The 25,682-nt window shown below is 38.6% G+C and overlaps 1 protein-coding gene across 9 annotated transcripts in view; it reads left to right on the top strand.

Annotated features, from left to right (window-relative positions):
• The window catches only part of LOC132825820 (histone-lysine N-methyltransferase EHMT1-like), a 190,521-nt gene that overhangs the window by 72,620 nt on the left and 92,219 nt on the right, over positions 1-25,682 (top strand). The window lies entirely within an intron of this gene.

The following is a 25,682-nucleotide window of genomic DNA, read 5'->3' as shown; positions in this document are numbered from 1 at the left end:
TGGCTCAAATACTTGCAAATGTGACTATATTAATTCAGGATATATGGTCAGCATGGACAAGCATAGATAATCTTTTTATTATACTGCTGAGATTTTGTTAGAGTATTATGCATAGACAGCATGTAAAGTTTTTTTTGCCTTTCACTAGTTTGACAATTCCTTTTTGTAATTAATCTGCGGGTTTGAAATACTGTTACCAGTTTAAACTGATATGCATCTACACTACATTAGGAATTGTCTTGGGATGGGTCTGATTTGGAGTAGTACTGATTTAAATATGGAATAGAATGATAGGTTTTTCTTCTCTTAGTTGCAAGTTTGATTTTGGATCTGAATTGACCGTGACTTACTTTCAGATATCAAAATTAGATTTTCCTCCGATTCACCAACTTTAGAGGTACCAGATAACATCAGAAATGATGCATACTTCTCCTTTTCAATGTAGCTCCTGTGCTTTTAAAATAGAAAAGTGCTGGTCAAATTTAAACATTTTCTGTAAAATTTGGTGGATTAATGGGATCCTGTTCCCTATAATTGGTGACCAAGTCAAAGAGTTTTTGAAAGTCCATTTTATGCTGAGGATTTTATATTTGGTCTCTAAACGTTCAACGCTAATGTTCCGTTGTTTAAGAAAGGTCGCAAAGAAGCCAGACATCAGTGGTCTGCAAGTTGTTGGAGAGGATACTGAGGGACAGGATCAACCAATATTTGTATAGTCAAAGGCTGACTGGGAAGAATCAGCATGGATTTGAGCATGGAAAGCCATGCCTGACAAATCTTTGAGTTTTTTGAAGAGGTAACCAAGAGAATAGATGTGGGTAGGGCTAGATGGACTTAGTAAAGTCTTTGACAAGGTCCTGCACGGCAGGTGAGTCATGAGGCTCAGTTGCATGGGATCCAGGGAGAGCTAGCTAATTGGATTCAAAATTGGCTCGATGGTAGGAAGCAGAGGGTGGCGGGTGAAGGTTATTCCTTGGACAGGAGGCCTGTAACTAGTCATGTGTCATGGGTCGGTGCTGGGACCTTTTATTATTTGTTATTTACACAAATGATCTGGATGTGAATGTTCAAAGCATGATTGGTAAGCTTGCAGATGATAAATTGAGGGGAATCGTTGATAGCAAAAAAGGTTATCAAAAATTACAGGGGGATCTTGATCAAATGGGGAATTGGGTTTAGGATTGGCGAATGCAGTTCATTGCAAATAAGTGTGAGGTGTTGCACTTTGAAAATTTAGTCCAAGGTAGGACTTGTACAGTAAATGGAAAAGCCTTGAGGAGTGGTATGGAAAGAGGGACCAAGGTGTGCGAGTACATAATTCTTTGAAAGCAGTATCACAGGTCAAGAGGGTGGTGAAGAAGGCATTTAGCATGCTGGCCTTCATCAGTCGAGGCATTTAGTATAGGAGTTGAGACATTGTTACAGTTCTGTAAGTTGTTGGTGATGCTACACTTGAAGTATTGCGTACAGAGAGTGTATGGCACTTTCTTGTTCCAGGGCAGCTCGAACGAATTATTCTCATCTTCAAAGCGAACGGTAATATCTACAAGAACCGTTTTTCCATTTTTAGTTAAAATAATGTCCGGTTTCCATAAATTTCCTCCTTCAACCCATACGCAAGTTCCATGTATACTTTGCAATAATGACTACTCACAATAATAATTGTTTGTTATTATCACAATGTTAGAGGAAAAGCATAGTTAAACTGGAAAGAGTGCAAAGAAGATTTACAAGGATGTTGCCAGAACTAATAGGCCTGAGAGACATGACCTTATTGAAGTGTATAAAATCATGAGGGGCGTAGATAGGATGGATGCATATAGTCTTTTTCCGTGGTTTGCGAGTTGAAAACTCGAGGGTACAGGTTTAAGATGAAAGGGGAAAGATTTAAGGAGGACCCAAGGGGTAACTTCATCACGCAGAGAGTGCATGTATGGAATGGGCTGCCAGAGAAAATGGTTGAGGCAGGTAGAATAGCAACATTTTAAAAAACATCTTGGATAGGTACGTGGATGGGAAGGGTTTAGAGGGATATGGACTAAATGCAGGCAATTGGAACTACTAGCTTTGTAGTCAGCATGGACCAGTTTGGGCTGGAGAAACTGTTTGCATGCTGTATTACTCTCTGACTCTGCGGATGTCAAAGTTTAAACAATTTTGGTTGAATATTTAAAGTCTGGTTGAAGATTTATAGCTCAGGTGTCCATTGTTGTGGTTCTGTTCGCTGAGCTGGAAGTTTTTGCTGCAAACGTTTCGTTCCCTGGCTAGGGAACATCATCAGTGCTATTGGAGCCTCCTGTGAAGCGCTGCATTGATGTTTCTTCTGGTATTTATAGTGGTTTGTTCTTGCCGCTTCCGGGTATCAGTTTCAACTGTAGTAGTTTGTATGTGGGGTCCAGGTCGATGTGTCTGTTGATGGATGTTCTTGCCGTTTCCGGGTGTCAGTTTCAGCTGTAGTGGTTTGTATATGGGGTCCAGGTCTATGTGCCTGTTAATGGAGTTTGTGGATGAATGCCATGCCTCTAGGAATTCTCTGGCTGTTCTCTGTCTGGCTTGTCCTATGGTGGTAGTGTTTTCCCAGTCAAATTCATGTTCCTGGTTGTCTGAGTGTATGGCTACTAGGGATAGCTGGTCGTGTCGTTTTGTGGCTAGCTGATGTTCATGGATGCGGATTGTTAGCTGTCTTCCTGTTTGTCCTATATAGTGTTTTGTGCGGTCCTTGCATGGTATTTTGTAAACTACGTTAGTTTGGCTCGTGCTGGCTATTGGGTCCTTTGTTCTAGTGAGTTGTTGTCCGAGTGTGGAAGTTGTTTTTGTGTGCTGTTATGAGTCCTAAGGGTCGCAGTAGTCTGGCTGTCAGTTCTGAGACGCTCCTGACGTATGGTAGTGTGGCTAGTCCTTTTGGTTGTGGCATGTCCTCGTTCCGTGGTCTATCTCTTAGGCATCTGGTGATAAAGTTGCGTGGGTGTCCGTTTTTGGCGAATACCTTGTATAGGTGTTCCTCTTCCTCTTTTCGCAGTTCTGGTGTACTGCAGTGTGTTGTGGCTCTTTTGAATAGTGTCCTGATGCAGCTTCGTTTGTGTGTGTTGGGGTGGTTACTTTCATAGTTTAGGACTTGGTCTGTGTGTGTTGGTTTCCTGTGTACCCTTGTGGTGAATTCTCCGTTGGGTGTTCTCTCTACTAACACGTCTAGGAATGGGAGTTGGCTATCCTTTTCCTCTTCTCTCGTGAATCGTATTCCTGTGAGTGTGAGTATCCCTAGTAGCCATACACTCAGACAACCAGGAACATGAATTTGACTGGGAAAACACTACCATCATCGGACAAGCCAGACAGAACAGCCAGGGAATTCCTAGAGGCATGGCATTCATCCACGAACTCCATTAACAGACACATAGACCTGAACCCCATATACAAACCACTACAGCTGAAACTGACACCCGGAAACGGCAAGAACATCCATCAACAGACACATCGACCTGGACCCCACATACAAACTACTACAGCTGAAACTGACACCCGGAAGCGGCAAGAACAAACCACTATAAATACCAGAAGAAACATCAAAGCAGCGCTTCACAGGAGGCTCCAATAGCACTGATGATGTTCCCTAGCCAGGGAACGAAACGTTTGCAGCAAAAACTTCCAGCTCGGCGAACAGAACCACAACATTGGTTGAATATTTTGAGTCATGATATCCTGAGAAAGAAATTGTTTCTTGTTTTCTCCCATTCCTTGCATATAACAGTCTCTCATGGTGTCAACAGTTTTCCAGGATAAAATTCAAATTGTTTTCCGACTTAGTTTGAAGAGAAAAAGTGTCTATCTTCCATTTAAAGTTACCACTTTAAGACTTCAACATTCACTATTTAAATTTATACACCGCATTTCTGCTATTCTGTTTATATTACATATGTTGGTACATGTATACTCTTGATAATCAGATAATCTGATCGATTTATGTTCCATTTGTGCATGTACCTGCTGTAGTTCATGAGCATCACTAAATCTGGTTGAAATTCATCAAGCGATTATGTTTCTATTGCTATCTAATGTTCTTAAGATCCTCCTGGAAACATGAATAATCCTGGGTTGCAAGCACACGTTGCATTCTTCACCCACATCTTATCTACCAAATGTGAGTACTTCACAAATTTCTTTGGCTAGCAAGTTGACAGCTTTTCATGTAATTGCTTATAATGTATTTTCCCTTTGCCTTGTCTTCAAGCATTCTTCCACTTTAGCCTCAAGTCCTCCTTTTGTTTTAGTCCTTGTCTAATTCTGATAATCAAATTGCAGCTATTCCAAATGCAGAAGGAGATAATTCAGCCAGCTGTGTCAGATTTGACTCCCCAACTGCATAATTCACTTAGTACCCATTTACTGGCAATTTCTCCCATAACCCTGCATGTTCTTCCTTTGCAGGTAACAGTCCAATTCATTTGAGAATGCTTCAAATTAGCCTGTCTCCACCTCACTCTCTAGCAGTGCTTTTCAGGCCTTAAGCATACACTGTGTGAAAGTTACTCCCTCCAAATAAAAATGCCTCTTGTGGCGGGGCCCGAAACAGAATATAGCACTCAAGTTGTGAGCTGATGAAGGCTGTGTTGAATTGAAGTATATTTTAGGTCAACATTCCGATCAGCTCTCCGCTCCAACTAGAGCTAAGAATCTGGGGAGGAGATAGCGCAGTGATATATAGTTGCTGTGCCCTGCAAAGGTTTCCATACTAACATCTGGGGGCTAGTCCCAAAAATGGGAGAACTGTTAGTCATACCCTCATTGAAATCTTACCATTCATGCCCCACATAACACCATCATTATCCCTGGGAATGTCCTGTCTCATCTGCAAGATATACCCAGCAGATGTTACTGTGCATAAATAGTGAGGAGGAATTTGGCCTACGATTCCTCAACTTTGACCTGAAAGTCAAACCTGGGTATGGAAACCTCTGGCTGATTACCGTCTACTGCAACTCTGCTCCATTTTGAACACCATTTGGAGTAAGCACTGAAGAGAGGAATGGGTGCAGAATATACCTGGGTGGGGAACATTGCTGTCTATCACCAACAATGGCTTGTCAGTACCACCACTGACCGAGCTAGTTGAGTCTGAAAGAATGCAGCTGCTAGATGTGATCTGTGGCAAATGGTTGAAGGGAAAAGCAGCGCAAGGGAACACATACTGGTGCTTATGCTGACCAATCTGCCTGCCCCTGTTGCATCTGTCCATGAAAGTGTCAGTAGAATGACCACTGCACAGTCCTTTGATATTAAGTCCTGTCTTCACATAGAAGATATCCTCTGTGATGTGTGCATTACCACCATGCTAAATGAGATTGATTTTGAACTCATGCAGCATCTTAAATCTGGGCAGAAATGAGACACTGTGGGCCATCATTCGTAGCAGATTTGTAGTCCAACGCAATCTACAACCTCATGGTTTGGCAAATTCCCCACTCTGCCATTACAGTCAAGTCAGTGGATCTACCCTCATTCAGTGAAGAATACAGGAGGTCATGTCAGGAATCACATAAACAGCAAGTATCCGGTGGAGTAAGGGATTTCCCAACTATCTGGTTAGGTCTGAGCTCTACAATGACATTCAGCTGTGAATGCTGGTAAATAATTAACCCACTCATTGGAAGAGGAAGCTTCACAAATATTCTCATTCCTCAATGACCGGGATCCCAGCACATCAGTGCAAACATAAGACTGAAGGTTTTGCAATAATCCTCAACCAAAAGTGCTCAATGCATTTTGGCCTCTCTAAACACAGCCAGTATCACAGGTGTCAGCCTTTAAGCCAGTTTCGCAGGCTCTGTTCCTTTTTTTTCTTTCTGTATGGACCTCTGAGGCTTGTGCTGGCAGCGATTTCCTAAAGTGAAGTCAGTACTGGGTACAACAACCATACACCTTGGACCTGCTGTGTAACTGTGCGGCTGAAAGAGAGACTGTTAACTGCAAACTATATAAGCCCTGACAGCACTAAAGACTTGTGGTCCAGAATTTGCGACACCCCTATTCCAACTATTTCAGTTTGCTTGCGATACTGATATCTAACTGATAATATGGAAAATTGACCTTCTATACAAAAGGTTTGACAATCCAGTCTAGCTAATTACTGCTGTATTGGTCCACACTTGATAATCAGTAAAGTAATGGAAGTGGTCACCAAAAGTGCATCGTGGAAGCTTAGCAAAAATCTGCTCACTGACTTTTTAAAAAAAATTCAATTGGACATGGTTATCACTAGCTGGCTAACATTTATTGCCCATCTCTAGCTTCCCTTAATCTGAGTAGCTTGCTAGATCATTTCAGTGGGCAGTTGAGACATAACCACATTGATATAGCTCTGGAGTCTCATGAAGGACATATGTGGCTAAATAGGTTTTTTTTGACAATTGACAATGGTTTCATGATCATCAATAGATTTTTAATTCAAGATAATCTTTTAAATTGAAGCTCTTACTATGAGTTTAAAGTTTGGATTCCACCAGATACACTGATTTCCTAACCTCATTGCAGCTTTTATTTAACCATGGAGAAAAGTATTGGTGGTGAAGGGAGTGAATGTTTGCAGATGTAGTGCTAGTCAAGCAGGCTGTTTTGTCCTGGATGCTGTCAAGCTGCTTGTTGCTGGAGTTGTAATCATTCAGGCAAGTTTGGGGTTAGGAGAGGAGAGTGACAATTCCATCACACTCTAGGGTGTCAGGAGGCAAGTTATTCACCACAGAATTCCTAGTCTCTGACTTGCTCTTGTTGCTATAATATTTAAGACGCTCCTATGGTTCAACTCTTGAATATCAGCACTCTGTTGATGATTGGAGGATATAGCAATGGTAACGCCATCTAATATCAAGGGGAATGTCTGGTATTTTGAGTTGGGTGAATTTCTGCAGTGTAAGTTACTTGCCAATTTTAAGCCCAAGCCTGGATATTGCATAAGTTTTTTTTTAAAGATTAGATTAGATTAGATTAGATTCCCTACAGTGTGGAAACAGGCCCTTCGGCCCAACAAGTCCACACCGACCCTCCAAAGAGCAACCTAACCAGACACATTCCCCTCCATTTACGCCTAACACTATGAGCAATTTAGCTTGGCCAATTCACCTAACCTGAACATCTTTGGACTGTGGGAGGAAACTGGAACACCCGGAGGAAACCCATGCAGACACTGGGAGAATGTGCAAACTCCACACAGACAGTTGCCCGAGGTGGGAATTGAACCCAGGTCCCTATCGCTGTGAGGCAGTAGTGCTAACCACTGAGCCCCCGTGCCGCCCATATCTTAATACATTTGGGCATTGATTGCTTTGATATCTGAGGAACTGTGCAATCATCAGTTGACATCCTCACTTCTGACCTTCTGGATGGATGGGAGATTGGTAATGAAGCAGATGAAAATGGTTCTGCTCCAGGACACTACCTCAAGAAATGACTGCAGAGATGTTCTGGAGCTGAGGTGACTGACCTCCAACAGCCGCAACCATCTTCCTTCTGGCTTAAACCAGCAGAGTGTTTTCCACTTTATTCCCATTGACTTCAGCTTTGTTAGGGCTCCTTGATACCCTACACAATGTCAGGAAAAAAAACTAACCTCATTTCTGGAGTTCAGCTCGTTTGTCGAAATTTAAATAAAAGCTGTAATGAGGCAGGAGATCAGTCTATCTGGTGGAATTTAAATTTTAAACTCTTAATGAGCTGTGTGGATTATTTACAAGAGGCACTGCAGAAATTCACCAAAGCTCCTTAGACAAATGCCATCTGGAATTCCATATATACAATACATATAGCTGTCACTCCACGGTCTTTCATGTTGGTGTCTTACTCAAATAGATTAATCAGATTAGTCCAATATGATCAATCCTTCATACATCCCATTCACAAAAATCAGGATAAATCCATCCCGGCCAGTTACTGACCCCTCTGAACTGTGGAGCATGGAATAAGTGGCACTTACTCCCTAATAATCTTGTAATCGCTGGTCATTCGGGGTTCTGCCAGGAACACATTACATCGATTCTAATTATAATGGGTCCAAATATGGACACAAGCTGAATCAAGATATGAGGCCAGAGTGATTGTTCTTTACATGAATGCAGCATTAGATTGAGGATGGTATCAAGTAATTCCAGTAAAAGTGATTCACTAAGATCCACATGCAATATTTAATGGTAATTGGAGCTAATACCTGTTAGAAATAAAGGTTGTTGGAGATCACTTAACTCAGTCAGCAATCTAAGCCATCTATCTTCTGCTGTTTCGTTAGTGAAACATCTATCAAAATACCCACTAAGGAAGCAGTCTGCAATCTATACAGAAAACCCAGGCTGACATTGTCTCTTCACTGGTATGGCAACTGACTATATCTTCCAGTAAACAACCATTTCTGACAAAAGATCCTGAGCTGTAGGGAGAGGCTGAACAGACTGGGGCTGTTTTCCCTGGAGTGTCGGAGGCTAAGGGGTGACCTTATAGAGGTCTACAAAATTATAGGCATGGATAGGATAAATAGACAAAGTCTTTTCTCTGGGGTGGGGGAGTCCAGAACTAGTGGTGGAGGATGGTACAATTGCAACATTTAAGAGACATTTGGATGGGTATATGAATGGGTTTGGAGGGATAAGGGGCAGGTGCTGGCAGGTGGGACTAGATTGGGTTGGGCTATCTGGTCGGCATGGACAAGTTGGATACTGTACATCTCTATGACTTGTCTTGGCATTCAGTAATGCACCATCCCCCAAATTTCCTACTAGCCTAGATAGTCAATGGATGATCACCCATCATTTCCGCCCATCCAGTGATTCTCCAACCAGTCCCATCTTGCCGTGCAATTTCTTTGCAGCATTCTGAAGGCATTTTACCTTCTCCCCTTCTCATTCTGTAAGGCACTAAACACTACTTCTGATTGAAATTGTGATTTACTTGTACATTTTTCAGTTTAAGCTACTATATTCACTTGTCACCAATGGACTGGTTGACTTCTTTGTGCAACATTTTTGTTTGTTTTTATGTGTGGACTTCAGACATGCTTTCCAATACAGATTATGAGATAAAAGGTAGGTGCAGGGATATTATTAATGTTTGTTTTACCAAGCCTGAGAATGTGAGGCCGCTTATCTTACTGCCATAGCTGTAACTATTTCATCACACATCAGAAATCAAACTTGAAGCTTTTTGCTTTGTGAATTGTAGCAAAATTGAATGATTCTTATGCTCACTAAGCATGAGTGAGCATGGTATAATGGATTAAATCAAAATTCTTAGCTTAATGAAATAGGAATTTCTTTCATCTTCAGCTTTTTGTTACATCATTTGCTTGTGGGTTTTGAGTATTGCTGGCAAGGTTAGTGTTTATTACTTATCCCTTATGCTCTTTAGAAAATAATGTTGATCCATTGCAGTTCAACTGGTTTGAGGTACAATGATGGTGTTGTCTAGAAGGGAGTTTCACCCAACAAGTGAAGGAATGACTGTTTAGCTCTAAGTGAAGATAGTGTATGCTTGGTGAAAACCTGCAAATAGTGGGTTTTTTCCATGTGCCTGCTCCTCTTTCTTCCAAGAATGTTTTGCGTTTGGAAGGTACTGCGTAAGGAGGCTTGTCAAGTTCACATGCATTGCTGCTACTATACAGTAATAGTGAAGAAAGTGAATCTTTAAAGTGGTGAATAGGGTGTCTTTCAAGGAGGCAGCTTTGTCTTGAACTATGTTAAGATTGTTGAATGTTCAGGCTGTACTCGTCTAGACTATTGCAGAGCATTCCATCATACCCAAAACTTCTGTTATGTGGAGAGGATTTGGGGGTTCAGAGTTCGGTTATCTTCTGCAAAATTTCCAAGCTGTGAGTTGTTCTTGTCGACCCATTATTTATATTGCTGGTTTATTTGAGTTCTGGTCAGTGGGAAATGGGATCAAGATATTGATATTGGATAATTTGGTGATAGTGATGCTATTGACCAATGATTCTTTCTTGTTGGAGATTATTAATGCTAGGCATATTTGTGACACGAATGTTAATTGCTAGCACAGATCGCTTCAGTGTCTGAAGAGTGATGCATGTTACTTAACACTCTGCAATGAGTATATCATTCAAGAAAAAAATGCCTTTAAGGCCAACAACTCTGAAAGTCTTTATAAACGTTGACCATTATTAATACATCCTATCATTGCTGAGTGATGTGAAATTGAATAGTGTTTTTAAGTTTGAACTTGTTTTTTTGTCACACTGTTACGAAGCCAGAGGTTTTGATTTGAAAATTTAGTTTATTTGTGATTAGAATCTTTTAAACTGGTTTGAAAGCATTTGCACCGAGGCTAGTTTATCTCCACTGTTAAATCTCCATTTGTTTTCTCGTGAATGGGCGATGAAACTCCTGGTACATCTTTGGGATAGATTTTCAATGCTCTTTTGTCTTTTGAAAATTGTTCAATTGTAAATGAGTACTGTGTTGAAACTGTGATTTTTAAAATTGATTCATGGCGTGTACTGTAAATGGCAAGATTAACATTGATTGCCATCCTGGATTACCGTTGAGAAAGTGACGATGAGCTGTCTTCCTGAATGTCTGCACTCCACGTGATATACTACACCCACAATGGGGTGGGAATTAAGGAGGGAGTTCCAGAATTTTGACCCAGTGACAATAAAGAAGCAGTGATATTGTCTCAAGACAGGATGTGTGTGACCTGGAGGCGAACTTGCAAGTGTTGGTACTTCCATGCATTTTATTGTCTTTGTCTTTCTAGATGGTAGTGGTTATAGGTTTGGGAGGAGCTTTTTAAGGAGTCTTGCTGAGTTGTTGCAGTGCTATGTTGGAGGAAAAAATGTTGAATATAAGGGGGTGCCATCTGGGTGGGTTGCATTGTCCTGCAGGATGTCAGATATCTTGCATATTGTTGGAGCTGTATTCGTTTAGGCAAGTTTGGGGGATTTATTCCATCACACTTTTTTGACTTGAGCTTGTAGTTGGTGGATAGGATTTCTGGAGTCAGAAAGTGAGTTACTTAAAGTCTGGTTGAAGATTTGTAGCTCGGGTGTCCGTTGTTGTGGTTCTGTTCGCCGAGCTGGAAGTTTTTGCTGCAAACGTTTCGTTCCCTGGCTAGGGAACATCATCAGTGCTATTGGAGCCTCCTGTGAAGCGCTGCTTTGATGTTTCTTCCGGTATTTATAGTGAAAGTAACCACCCCAACACACACAAACGAAGCTGCATCAGGACACTATTCAAAAGAGCCACAACACACTGCAGTACACCAGAACTGCAAAAAGAGGAAGAGGAGCACCTATACAAGGTATTCGCCAAAAACGGATACCCACGCAACTTTATCACCAGATGCCTAAGAGATAGACCACGGAACGAGGACATGCCACAACCAAAAGGACTAGCCACACTACCATACGTCAGGAGCGTCTCAGAACTGACAGCCAGACTTCTGCGACCCTTAGGACTCATAACAGCACACAAGCCAACTTCCACACTCAGACAACAACTCACTAGAACAAAGGACCCAATAGCCAGCACGAGCCAACTAACGTAGTTTATAAAATACCATGCAAGGACTGCACAAAACACTATATAGGACAAATAGGAAGACAGCTAACAATCCGCATTCATGAACATCAGCTAGCCACAAAACGACACGACCAGCTATCCCTAGTAGCCATACACTCAGACAACCAGGAACATGAATTTGACTGGGAAAACGCTACCATCATAGGACAAGCCAGACAGAGAACAGCCAGGGAATTCCTAGAGGCATGGCATTCATCCACAAACTCCATTAACAGACATATGGACCTGGACCCAATATACAAACCACTACAGCTGAAACTGACACCCGGAAACGGCAAGAACATCCATCAACAGACACATCGACCTGGACCCCACATACAAACTACTACAGCTGAAACTGAAACCCGGAAGCGGCAAGAACAAACCACTATAAATACCGGAAGAAACATCAAAGCAGCGCTTCACAGGAGGCTCCAATAGCACTGATGATGTTCCCTAGCCAGGGAACGAAACGTTTGCAGCAAAAACTTCCAGCTCGGCGAACAGGACCACAACAGTGAGTTACTTGTTGCAGTTTGCATAGGCTTACTCTTGTAGCCACAGTATTGATATGGCTCATCCAGTTCACTTACTGGTCAATAGTAACTCTCAGGAATTGGGGGTGAAATCAGTGATGGTGATGCCATTGACTGTTGGAGGCTGATGGTTCAATTCTTGTTGGAAATGGTCATTACCTTGCATGGCACCAATGTTGTTTGCCATTTATTAACCCAAACTGGAATGTTGTCCAGGTATTGCTGTGTATGGGCATGGACTTCATTCCTAACTCCTCAGATAATGTTGACAAACCTTATCCAATTATAAGTGATCATTCACAGCATGATATTATTGATGGGGAAAAGGGCTATTTGATGAAACAGCTCAAGGTTTACGCACTACTGTGAGGAACCTCTGCAAGAATGCTGAGATGATGACTTGCAACAAAATATTTTTATTCTTTTGTACTATGTATGACTCCAAACAGTGGAAAATGTTCTCCCTGATCTCCGTGGATTCCAGTTTTGTTGAGGTTTGATGATATCTGACCTTAGAAGTATGTTAAATCTTTGACATTGGGCCAAGACAAAATCATAATGGTTGATTGGAGTTGTCTGAGCTTTAAGACTGGCAGAGTGATTGCGTATGCACAAGGTGGGGCATTTTGCAGTAGCAGAAACAAATAGCATTACTGAAGTTTTGAGAGCAGGAGGGAAAATCATTCTTATTTTGGTGATCACTCTTCTTCTCTCTTTCCTCCACCCTGCCAAAAATTGCTTTTGTTGTGTATGACATATGTGCTGCAGTGCGCTCAATTTTTTTCAGGATTGCTGTTGCCACAATCTGTGCATCTTGAAGAGAAAATTGACTGGAGGGCCCCACTTTGCTTCCAGCGTGAAATGGTGGTGGCAGATCTTTTAGGTCTGGTCTGTTTTAAGCCCTTATGAAAATGAAAGATGACATCAAATGGAATTATGATGTCTTGGATTTATTTTATTTTCCTAAATCCTTGAAATAGGAGGAAAATGTGGAAGTGAACAGGAAAACAAGTATTGGAAAATATCCATAACGTGGTCATTAACTTTTTAAATCGGTGCTGACAATTTTATTGAAAACCATAAATTCTTGTAAAACGTTGTACATCAGATATACATGTTCACAAGAATTTTTGTTGCTCAGTGGACACCTGGAGAGCAAATTAATCTTGGTGGTGTTACCCACCCAAATGCATGTGGTTGTTTTGTTCCAATTATATGCCCCATCTTGAGTTACCTTGAGTCAGATTGTGAGATGTATATAATCAAAAGCTCGCAATTGAGCTTGCTTTGACACTGATAGAGAAATTTTGTCAGATATTACTTTATTTGTTTTCAAATTAGAAACTATACAGTAAATTGTTTTGATTTGGAGATGCCAGTGTTGGACTGGGGTATACAATGTTAAAAATCAAACAACACCAGGTTATAGTCCAACAGGTTTAATTGGAAGCACTAGCTTTTGGAGTGTTGCTCCTTTAAACACCTTATGAAGGAGCGGCGCTCTGACAGCTAGTATGCTTCCAATTAAACCTGTTGGGCTATAACCCGGTGTTGTGATTTTTAAGTAAATTGTTTGGAATTCTAAACTTAATGTTGCTCAGACTAAATTTTAATTTTGTACTACTTTTGGGTATATTCTACTGCAGGCAGGCTTCGATAGTCTTCTAAAATGTAATTTTCATGAGGGAATTAAAATCTAAAACAAACCACTTTTCTTTGCAATTCTAGCTTCTAATTGCAATTTTAAACTCACTGGCCAGAATTGTAAGCAATATGCAAAATATGCTGCTGTTCTGTCTTCACTCTTGACATAATGGAAGAGCTCTTAGTGTGAGCTGTTAAATTATTTCACAAAAGAGAGTTGTACTCAACGTTTTGTTGCAAAGTGAAATTGTGGTCCAAATAATTTCGATGCAAATTTGTGTAAGTCATTGTCATCTATTACTCATTATAAGGTTGGTTATTGGATTGAAATTGGGTTGTCATTTTGACTCCTTTTATAGATTGCCATTTACATTCTTGAAGTAAACTTGCAAAATTACCCAAATTCTCTCACAAAATTTTTTAAACTGTTGTATTGATAATAAATTCAGATCAAATAGTGTAATAAATTACAACTTTAGTGAAACTGAAATGAAATTTAGCTTCGGTGTGTTATGCTTTGTTTTAATACACTTGATCGACAACAGGATTTTATCTTGACCCACTGTATTCAGACTGAAAGTTGGGTTGAAATCATTGATTCATAGATCATAAAAATTCTAGTGCATGTTAAGAGAATCTTCTTCTATTTAGATTTTGATGAAGTAGACTGTCTGCCGTAGTATCCCCTTTTTTTATACTTGCATATTATAAAATCCCTCCACAACCAAGAGAATGAGAATTTAAAATACGTTTTGAAGTAATCGTGTTCAGTTCTGTTTTGGGTTGCAAAATACTGATATGCAGGATTTTGCATATTTTCAATTCATGCTGATGTAACACATACTATAATATTTTGCATAAGTCCCACAATTCCAAACTGCTTGATGTCAGTTTGGCAAAATAAGTAGAAAGTACCAAATATTTGTGTAAAGATATGCTCAGAGTACCAGCAAGAGTCATTTGAATAAGTGCTTGAATATAGACACTACTATAAAAGAATTCATTGGAATTTTACATGTTGCTTTATCTGTGCTTTACCAAAACTATAATTTGTGCAAAATTGAATTTAATCCTCAGATGCAGTCACAACTAATTCAATTAAAAATTATTGATCTTGTCTGCGTGCAACCAGTATCTATAAAGAGTTGAATTTTCAAATACAGTACTCCAACTGGTCGTCTTTGAGCATGCTCACTTGAGTGAATTGAACCCTATTGGGAAGCTGTAGCATTTTCTCACAATTCTTTGAATCTGATGAATGCAATTTTAGGAAAGGCCTTGGATATTAGTTGAATAATATATCTTGTTATTGGTTAGTTTTGTGTAAATTTATGTTGCAGTAGCCTACTAACATTTATTCTTTCATTGGGGAGCAATTTTTAATCTTGGTTTTTGGATTTGCATCCATGGATGCAGGATAGCATGTTTTGCATACCTTAAACTACCATTTAGCATTTGACTGTCGACTTAGTGTTGTAATTCTGAAAAGCAATGAATAGATGTAAGTATTTGGGAGGAATTGCATGAAATCTGGCAGCATGAATTCTAGCAATTTATTGTTGCTTTCTTTAAGATGCTTTTATGAGGATTGATATGTTGTCAAAAGAATTTCATAAATTGGCATTTTCCATAGTTGTATTAGGAGTGTGATTTTTTAGAAAATCTTAACTCGAAGAATTTCAGACCAAAGGAGAAGCATGTATAAATTTTCAGCTTGCTTTAGTATTTTCAATAAGTGATAACTGCTACATCACAATTATTAATAATTTAATTATGTCTGGCTTGCAGTGTCTGCAACATTGATGTATTATGGCGTTTTGGTATGCTAAGATGCAGTATGTTTTTGCTGTATCCTTTTTCCTTTGTTGTAATGTGCATATGCAAACTGAAATGCATATAGTTAGTGCTTATGGTTGTTCTGTACTTTTTGTATTGAATGTAAAATGACACCAAATTTCCCTCAACAATTCTCTCCAGTGGTGGTTGTGCTATTCCCTAAGTGGTTGTGGATTACTTCCTTGGTGTTTTTGTGGGATTTTTTAGATTCCTGATCTCACTTGTGTATTACTAATTATTGAAATTAAGCCATGTGGGACTTTGTTGGCTACAATGAGATTTTAGAATTTGGGGAAGCCATAGGGGATACTGTTAGGAAACAGGGTTAAGTTTATTGACATAAAGTGAAAATTTGCCCATAGACATAGGAAGGAAGTATCAGTTTTGTCTGCTAATTAACCATAAATTTAGAAGTGGTAGGGGTCTATGCATCATGTTTCAATTGAATATTTTAAATATGAATTAAAATCTTTTTCTTTGAAGTAAATTGAGTGGTGCAGCAGTCCAGATCAGCCTCTGGGACCAGGATTTAACCAAAACCAGAAGAGATTAATGCTCTTAGTGAATTTAATGTTGTATTTGTAAATGTAATGCTATATGTGGCTCTTGTGATTCAAATGTTGATGTACCCTTTTGAAAATTGAGTGCAAATGTGCTATTTATGCGTTATTTCACACAACTAAACCTTTTGCATTCTCAAGTACAAATCCAGTGTGCTCAGTTGATTTTCCAAATACCTTTTGTTTTATGGTCACCTGCAAGAGATTTTTGAAAGAAGATTGCTCCAGTGAAACAGCGTTTGAATTATTTTCAATGAACCACTTCTAATCTCTTGTCCGTTCAATAGGCTGTTAATTCCTTTCTATCTTTCATTGATAAAATCACTCTTTTTACTAGACTGTTATTTTTCACTCTGATTTCGGCACTGCAAATGCAACTTATTTTCTGTCCTCTGCACAGGCACTAGCTTTTCCCTCACAGTTGTGCTCACTCTGTAGCATCTCGATACTTGAGTATGGGCTGTGATTGTTGAGAGGCTCAAAATCGAACCACATTCCAGTTTTATGGGAATCTGCATGTGACGTCAGGAACCTTGAATGATATATTTTATCGTCCCTGGTCTACATGTGTTCAAGCCATTTGTCATATTGAACTGTGGCTATGACTGTTACTAACTGTAATAAGTTGAGAATCACAGCCCACATAGGTTTGTGGTCTGAAGTTCTACTGATCAATGACACATGAGGTAGAATTAGATTTGCGTTTGCCTAAATAAATCAAAAATTTAATGTTTTTGCTTCCATATCCAGATTTGATGAAAAACCTTCCATGTATAGTAAGACTTTTGAAGAAAGTACTGTTCATAGCATTAGTTTTCAAGAGGTTGCTCCATATAAGCATAAAATGGTTGAAGCTTCAAAGGATTTCACCTTAAGTAAAAGTTTGGCCTTCAAACTTAGCTGTGATGTCAATTGTCTTAAGATGAGTCTTTCTAGAAAGTAATAGAGCATATGTTGTGATGTGAAACAATACTTCAGAATATAATGTTTTCTCTTGTTATTTTGCCTCATTTGTTAAAAAATTTAGCTACAGATGAAATTTTCCTTGGCAATCAACTTAGGGGTGGCACAGTGGTTAGCACTGCTGCCTCACAGCACCTGAGACTCGGGTTCAATTCCCGACTCAGGCGACCGACTGTGTGGAGTTTGCACATTCTCCCCGTGTCTGCGTGGGTTTCCTCCGGGTGCTCCGGTTTCCTCCCACAGTCCAAAGATGTGCGGGTCAGGTGAATTGGCCATGCTAAATTGCCCATAGTGTTAGGTAAGGGGCAAATGTAGGGGTATGGGTGGGTTGCGCTTCGGCGGGTCGGTGTGGACTTGTTGGGCCGAAGGGCCTGTTTCTACACTGTAAGTAATCTAATCTAATCAACTTGAGTTCTTTCTTGATTATTTTTGCTTCACACGTTATAAGTTGCTTAATTCTGCTTTTTGTTGTGTTTGACATACACAAAATTTGTGTAAGCTGTTTTGGTATTCCAATTCTGTTATTTGATAGTTTAATATTGAAGCTAAAGCTTATTAATTTCTGTACCCTCAACTGAAACTCTACTTTTTTTCCAGTGTGCATGTCTACTTCAAAGGGAATTGAGTTTAGTGTACTTCATTTACATTGGGATAAAGAAACACTAATTACTTAAACAATTTCTACCTGTATAATAACAATTGAGATTAAACTAAGGTGACAGTTTCACAAAAATTTTTTAAATTTGGGTCAAGCTGCCTGTACAGTGCTTTTTCATATACCGCTGTAATCTTGGTGTTACGTATTATATTTTTAGACTGCTTGACTACTTTCAGTAAAGCACAAAATGCCATAGTAGTTCTTCCAGTTGAACTGTAGCCTTTTTGCAAGTGGTTTATTGAACTATATTGTTTGGTATAATATTGTGATGAACCATTTTAGAAATTTGTGATTCACTCAATAAGTCTTCAAAAAGTTTTCCAATAAATAAAGATGGATTAGTCAAGTTAGATTTCTGGCAATTAATTTGTTTTAGTTACACCCAAGTCTGAACTAGAGCTGATTTTTAAAGAGTGGGGCATTATTTATTTTTGTACTGAGGTTATTTCTATTCATAGTCCTACCTTAAGCATGTGACAATGAAATGTTACACTTGCCAAGATTTAGTGCTTGTTTCTACCTGTGAAATTGTTCAGTATTTTTGTTTCAAATTAGGTAAATGATGAACAGTTAAGACTTGCCAAGAGGGAGATGTTTATCTATCCTCATGATCCTACTTTTCACAATTAAAGGACACAGATCATTGTTTAATGAATTAAATGTATACTAATTGAACTGAACATTTTCATGAAATGTCAAGAAATTTTAAAGAGCTTAAAGCAAAGAACGTTGTCTAAATGAGCCTCAAAATGGCAGATAATTTTATCTGCCAGGACTCCTGTTATGAAATGGCTGAATCTGCAGTCAGCTGTCAGTATTGAGCATGCTCGGTTCATTGAATTGTAGTCCATAGGGGGAGATGAAGAGTAGAAGCTCAGGAACGGTCTTCAGCAGGAACTGGGATTTACAACTGTTTGTCTTTGTCCATGCAAAGGTACCAAAGTGACTTGTAGATCTTTATTTTTGGAGACTTTGCTTTCTAAAAAGGTAATTTTCACTTGCTGCTTGTGGCTCAACTTTGTTGATAGTTATGAAATCCCAATCCTCCTGAATAGTTTATGACCAAATAAAATTCCCCAAATACTGCTCCTAAATTTAAAGACCAATGATTCATAACAGGAAATTGTTAATCAATATGAGCAAAACTGCAAGATAACCACTTGATTGTGGAACTTTAAACATTACTGGATTTTAATATTCCAAATAATACTGTTTTATATAGGTTGATGAGCTTACAGCATTGATAACTGAAATGTTTCTCCAAGCAGTTGAAGGTAATACTTCTCATTTGAAGTAATATGGATGATGATTGTGCATTCAAGACTAACTATCTTAAAGAAAGATAGCAGACACACTAGGATGTTGCCTTTTATCAAGAAAACTGCAAAAGGCAGATTACAAATATGTTTTTAAGCTGGTATATAAATTTCTGCCCCATTTAAATGATCAAGATACATCCATTTTATCATACATACTTGAGGTGAAATATTGCTAACATTCTGATTTCAAATGTTATTGGATGTCAGTCAGTTAGTTGCATTTTGGACGTTCAAAGCTGAAATTGCATGATTTAGGGACCTTATACTGAGTAAAAGTATAATACTCGCTCTTTGAGGACATGCTTCTTTCAGCTGAAAAGAAATGTAAATTCAATATAGTTTTCAGAACTGCAGTTAATTGAGATTTAATTATTCAGTCAAAAGGAAATAATTTATGGTGTGTTTCTTAATACAATGTGTTTCCTTGGTTATTGAAAGATAATTGGTGAGATGTGTTGGTAATTTCTGTCACATTTTCTGGCAAGAAAGATCTAATATTTAAAACGGATACCTTGAGGATTTCATGTGTGCTTCTATTTATGCCTCTGTATTTTTCTAGTTTCTAGGCATTAGTCTTATTGTCAAGGAGACTTTAAACGTATAACAAAAACAAAGTAATGGATAAACTCAGCAGGTCTGTCAATATCTGTGTGGACAGAGGAGCAGAGTTAGAGTCTGCTATGTTTAAGTGTTTGGTGATCTGAAATATGTTTGGCTTATAATGAAAATTAGTAGCTTTGATAATTATTTGGTTGGCTGTAGGAAAATACACTTTTAGTGTATTTTTAGTGAAAACAATATAGAGAATTCTACTTATAATATGGTTTTATGGTGGCATAAATGTCTGCCTCCATACCCTTTATGTGATGGATTTGAGCAGATTTATTGCCAACAGTTGGGCATCTGAAATGTGTTTTAGTCAAGAAGCATGTTGCTTTGCTCCAAACATCAAAAAGCATACATGGAACTATTCAGTGTTTGAGCTTTTGTGAACGTACTTCATGGAGCAATGCTGCCTATGGGTTAACTTTGCTGCATGAATCTTCTAAATGTGTTCCACAGTGTTCATTACATTAGCTGCAATTCTTAAGCTGTGTTTTTTGCCATCTCTTTCTGGAGAGTATTATGTACTCTGCTGAGCTCCTGCACATATTTATTGGAACAGTTAAAATATTTTAAGTGGATTGACAATTTAGCTGTAGTTATTGTATCCAGTTGAGCTACTTTAAACATTTCATTGTGTTCAGTCCCTCTTTTTCCCCACTTCAGTGGGATTTTCTTTGTCATGTAGCTCATAATGCACATTGTTGACAACCAGTATAGCATATGGAACATTTTGGTAACTGCGACAATAGTTTTTCAAAAATACTGCAGTTTTAAAGCATGAAATTAAGTAGTTTATGAAATGTGACTTGAGATAGCATAAGCCTGAGATGTAAAAAGAAAGAAAATTGAATGGAACTTTTAATATGAAACACCAGTTAACAGCATCTGTTGATGAGTAAATAGTGGGTGCTGTTTTTCAGCGTCATTGAGATTTAATTATTCAGTCAAAGGGAAATAATGTAGTAGGTGGAGCCAACAGAAAATCAAAAAAGATTTGGCTATTGTGTTTTGGTGTCATTTGTTTCTTGAATTTACAGTTTTTGTGTCACGAAAGCTTCACTTGCTAAATAGGGGAAATACTTTTATCTGTGGTATCTTTGCATTATAATGGTATTATAAAATGTCAACATTACTACATTCTCAAACAAATATACTATTAATTAAAAGTTAATATAGTGTTCATGTAATTGGGAATCAACTTTTTGCTCATGCACCAACAATTGGAATAAAAACGGTCACATTTCATTACAGCATACAGACTCAATTGCTGAGATTTATAATGGTATGTAGTAACATGCATTCCATGTCATATTCAAGTCGGGTAGCAAAGAGCAACCCCTCTACTTTTTTCTCTGCACTTATCGCTTTCAATTCTAGAGTGATTATGTTGCACTTTCAAATGGGAAGCATTTTCTCAGAAGTCCTAAGATTTTGGGACTCAGAGACTTATTGAAATACATATTTTGTATTTGCTATGCTCTCAATATTTATCATTATTTGGAGATGCCAGAGTTGGACTGGGATGTACAAAGTTAAAAATATACAACACTAGGTTATAGTCCAACATGTTTGTTTATTTTTTTTTCAGATTCCACATTTCCATTAAACCCCATCCCCATGACCTTCTATTCACTTTTCTATCAAGAATCTTTCTACTCCTCCCTTAAAAATATTTAATGATCTCAATTGTACTGCCTTCTGAGGCAGAGTTTGAGTTTCACAACCCTCATTGTCATCTCCGTATTTGGTGACAATGGTAAGGCCTTGCTCTGGAATTAGACTTAATGCTTTGAAACAGCAAGTAAGAACTGCATTTTAATACCAAGTTCAAAAATTAAGTATCAAGTTAGTCCATTTAAACTTACGTTTTTTTTGTAATAGAGTGGCAAGAAAAAGATGACTGCGGCCAATGCATCCCTAATAATACCGGTTGAAATAAATAAAAGGCATAGCTCTAACCTGGCATGACAAAAATGTAATGTTGTTTAAATTAATCTATACCTTGATTTTAGCAGTCTACATAAAAATTCCAATAAAATTGAATAATACCAATGCCCTTTTAGTATTACCTCAAGGTACAGTTGATATATTTAATTACAGGTTAATTGAAACTCAAGACACTTGAAACTACTGTCTTTATATTGCCAACTCCATCAAACCTGTTAGGAAATGACAATTTCGCTCAGAGCTTTGGTTGAGTTTACGCAACTTGTGTTGCTCCTTCTAGCCTGTAAGAGTGACTCGTATGGGCAATCATCAGTATTGTATCCCCACAGTTAACATGAATTACCTGAGTGCTGTTTAAGTCTGAGTGTGGGAGAGGTTCTTAACTCTGTGTGTGTGTGTGTGTGTGTGTGTGTGTGTGTTTGTGTTTGTGTTTTCACTCTACACCTTTTTTTTAGAATTCTATCTAACCTTAGTAAAACGAAACTCAATCTGGAACAATTGCAACTGGAGAATAACACCTCTTACTCTTTGTTTTCCTAAACGTTGACTTTTGCTATTTGGGAATTCTTTGTCCTATTTTCTGAAACAAAATCTAATTCTCTTTCTGATTGGAATTATGTATCTGTGCCACATTTTTGTGCCTTGATTGTTCTATTGAACTGGATGCATAGAAACACATGGGCAGATCGAAACATCTTGATCTGTTAGAAAAAATAACAGAGGACCCAACAGCTTCCTGTATTTTGGTGCTTGTGTGAAAGTCCTTTTGGACTTTACTTACTTCAATTCCAATGATCTCAGCGCTATTAAAAACAACAGCTGGCAGTCAGATTTTGCCATAGATTGTCTGAGAATCCCTTTTTATGATGAGGCGCTGCCTCCCAGTTTCCAGTTTCATTTTGAACAAAGTCAGTATGTTTTCCCAAATGTCATTAGAGTCTCCTGATGCATTACTTACGCTGGTGCCAGAAACCTCAAAAAATTCACTAAACCCCCTCAAGACGATACATTTGAATATAGAATTACTACTGGAAATTAACCTTGAATGTCGCAATTCCTCTCGTGCTACAAATGATTACACCTGACATTCACATAAATGTTTGAATGTATGCAGTTTGCACCATAGAAGGAAACCATTGGGCATGTCATGCTGCTGCTAGCTCTTCAATTGGAACGGTCTAATCTAATCCCATTTGTTAGGCTTTTCCTCAAATACATTATTCAATTTTAAATTAGGCTAAACTTGGTCTCAATAACTTTCTTATGGGAAAGCATTTCAAATTCTAACAAACTTGCATTATTTTAATTTCCTTTTTTTGATTTTTCAGTGAACTGTCAAAATTTATGCCTCCATATTACCAATTTTCATAGGAAAAAGAAACATTTAATTCTCTCAATCTTTCATAATTTTGAAAATGTCCTTTACCTTCTCTATTCCAGGGGAATAACATCTTTCTCCACAGGTATAATGTGTAATTCCTAACATTCTGGTGAGTCTTCGCTGTCTGTTACCACAACTCCATAAAACCAGATGCACAATTAATGTGCAGAATAGCAAGTCTGACCTACCCAATACCTTGTGTAAATTCAATAACTTTGACTTGCTTGAATGTCAACGCACATGTGTATTAGAATTTAATTTGCATTTTAATAACCTTTCAATCTGCAGTCTTTATAAATCTGTTTATGCGTAGTACCAAATTTATTTCTCCATTTGAAGTCTTGCGATTTATTATCTTGGCTTTTTTACTAAAGTTTCAGAACTTCATTGCAAACTTTACGTATGTAACTTTATTCTAAATATTAATAAAAGTTTAATGTAGGGAGATGATGTTGAAATGTTCAAAAGCAAAACAGACTGAAGCAGGCTATTTGCATGGTTGAAGGATCTAGGTAATACTTTATCTCATTTTTCAGTGCGCAGACTTTTGAGGTCTGTGCAAAGCATTGACTTCCAAAACTGGAAGTCATTGCTTTGGGAAGTTGATCAGTGTGTGCAGAAGTTCAGTAATAATGCGGAACAACTGCATGACCGTGCAGCTCAGAGGGCACGTTTCTAGAATGAATTAATAAATGAATTTTCTTTTAAAAAAGCTGCATTTACGTAGCAACTTTCACAACCACTGAACATCCCAACACACTTTAACTAATTAATTTTGGTGTGTGGTAAACCTTGTAACGTAGCAAATGTGGCAGCCCATTTAGGTACATGCACAATATTTCAGGTGTAGGTTGAAAAATGGTAAATAAGATTTGCACCAATTAAGTGCCAGGCAGTGACCATCTTCAATGAGAAGAATCTAACCATCTCAGGAAGACATTACTGTTGCTGAATCTTCATTCTCAACATCCTAGGGTTACTATTTACCAGAAGCAATTGAAGTAGCCATGAACCCGACTGTAACTGTAGGATCAGGTCAGAGACTAGGACTTCCGCAAGAAGTAACTCACCACCTGACTCAAAATCTGTCCACCATCTACAAGATACAGGTCGCGAGTGTGATGGAATATGCTTTGCTTACCTGACTAAGTGCAGATTTAACAGCATTCAAGAAGCTGAATACCATCCAGGACAACTGAAAATGTGTTGCTGGTCAAAGCACAGCAGGCCAGGCAGCATCTCAGGAATAGAGAATTCGACGTTTCGAGCATAAGCCCTTCATCAGGAATGAGAGAGAGAGCCAAGCAGGCTAAGATAAAAGGTAGGGAGGAGGGACTTGGGGGAGGGGCGATGGAGGTGGGATAGGTGGAAGGAGGTCAAGGTGAGGGTGATAGGCCGGAGTGGGGTGGGGGCGGAGAGGTCAGGAAGAAGATTGCAGGTTAGGAGGGCGGTGCTGAGTACCATCCAGGACAAAGCAACTCATTTGAATTGCACCTTATTAACTATTTATCCCATCGACACAGAGTGGCAGCAGTGTTTACCATCTATAATGTATACTGTAGCAACTCGGCAAAAGCACCTTCATCAATAAAGTCTAGACCCATAATTTTTACTACCAAGAAGTACAAGGGCAGTAGGTACATGAGAATACCACCAATAGCAAGTTCCCTTCCCTGGCACACAACATCCTGATTTGGAAATATGTTGCCAATACTTCACTCTTACGGAGTCAAAACCCTGCGGTCAGCAAATAAACTTTTTCTGTCAGCATGCTTGTGAAATTGACCTTTATTAGAAAGGAGATGATTTCATTCGGTAGTGGAATCACTAACATTGAACTCATTTGGTGAAAGTTCACTTGGGAACAGTTTTGCTCATTGTATTATGAATGTACCTTGGCCACATGGACTTCGGTGGTTCAAGAAAGCAACCAGGGAAGGATGACAAATCCTGGCCTAGCCAATAATACGCATCGTGTGAAAGAATATTTAAACAAATGGTGGTAACTTGTAGAAGACCTATAGAATGTTTTGGAGACCAGATAGATAGACAAGTTGGAATTCATTAATTGAAGAAAAAAATTGAGTTATAATTCTCACCACCTCAATATTCTCCATGTATCTTCAATATTAGTTTGCAATATTTGCCCACAGTGGGTGTTTGAACTTCAGTATTTTGTGGAGGAAAAAATATTTTGGCCTGTCAAATATCACTTTTTGGTTAATATTAAATAGCAACCATAGCCTCCCATTAACCTGACCTTGAACAGAACCATCTAGTATAGTGAACTCAACCCTCTGCCTGGACCCCAGTGTGTTTCTTTGGAACAAGATGAATATAACCTGGCACTTTGTAATTCATTATTTTTCTGCTTGTTTTACACAGCCACAGCACAGTGAAAATGTTTTTTTTAAGTTAAATTGTGTATTGCATGTTATTGGGTTATGCCAGTATACCATTGCTGATTTGCAGAATTTAGGGGTTGTGCTTCACCCACTTGGGTTCTTGGGTGTTTTTTTTCACCTAATTTTTGAGTATTTTTTGTTCAAACTAATCCTTGCAACTTGACAACATCGCGAAAATCATAAAATGTCAGAGTAATCTAGGGTTAGCTTCCTTCTGCATGCTAGTGCAATTGATCTTATTGAAAAGGGATGATTTCAGAAGGCAACAGATCGCT

Source organism: Hemiscyllium ocellatum, chromosome 21 (genome assembly GCF_020745735.1).
Source record: "Hemiscyllium ocellatum isolate sHemOce1 chromosome 21, sHemOce1.pat.X.cur, whole genome shotgun sequence".
NCBI lineage: Eukaryota > Metazoa > Chordata > Chondrichthyes > Orectolobiformes > Hemiscylliidae > Hemiscyllium > Hemiscyllium ocellatum.
The sequence above is the reverse complement of the archived record's forward strand: the minus strand, read 5'-3'. Positions and strand labels throughout refer to the sequence as shown.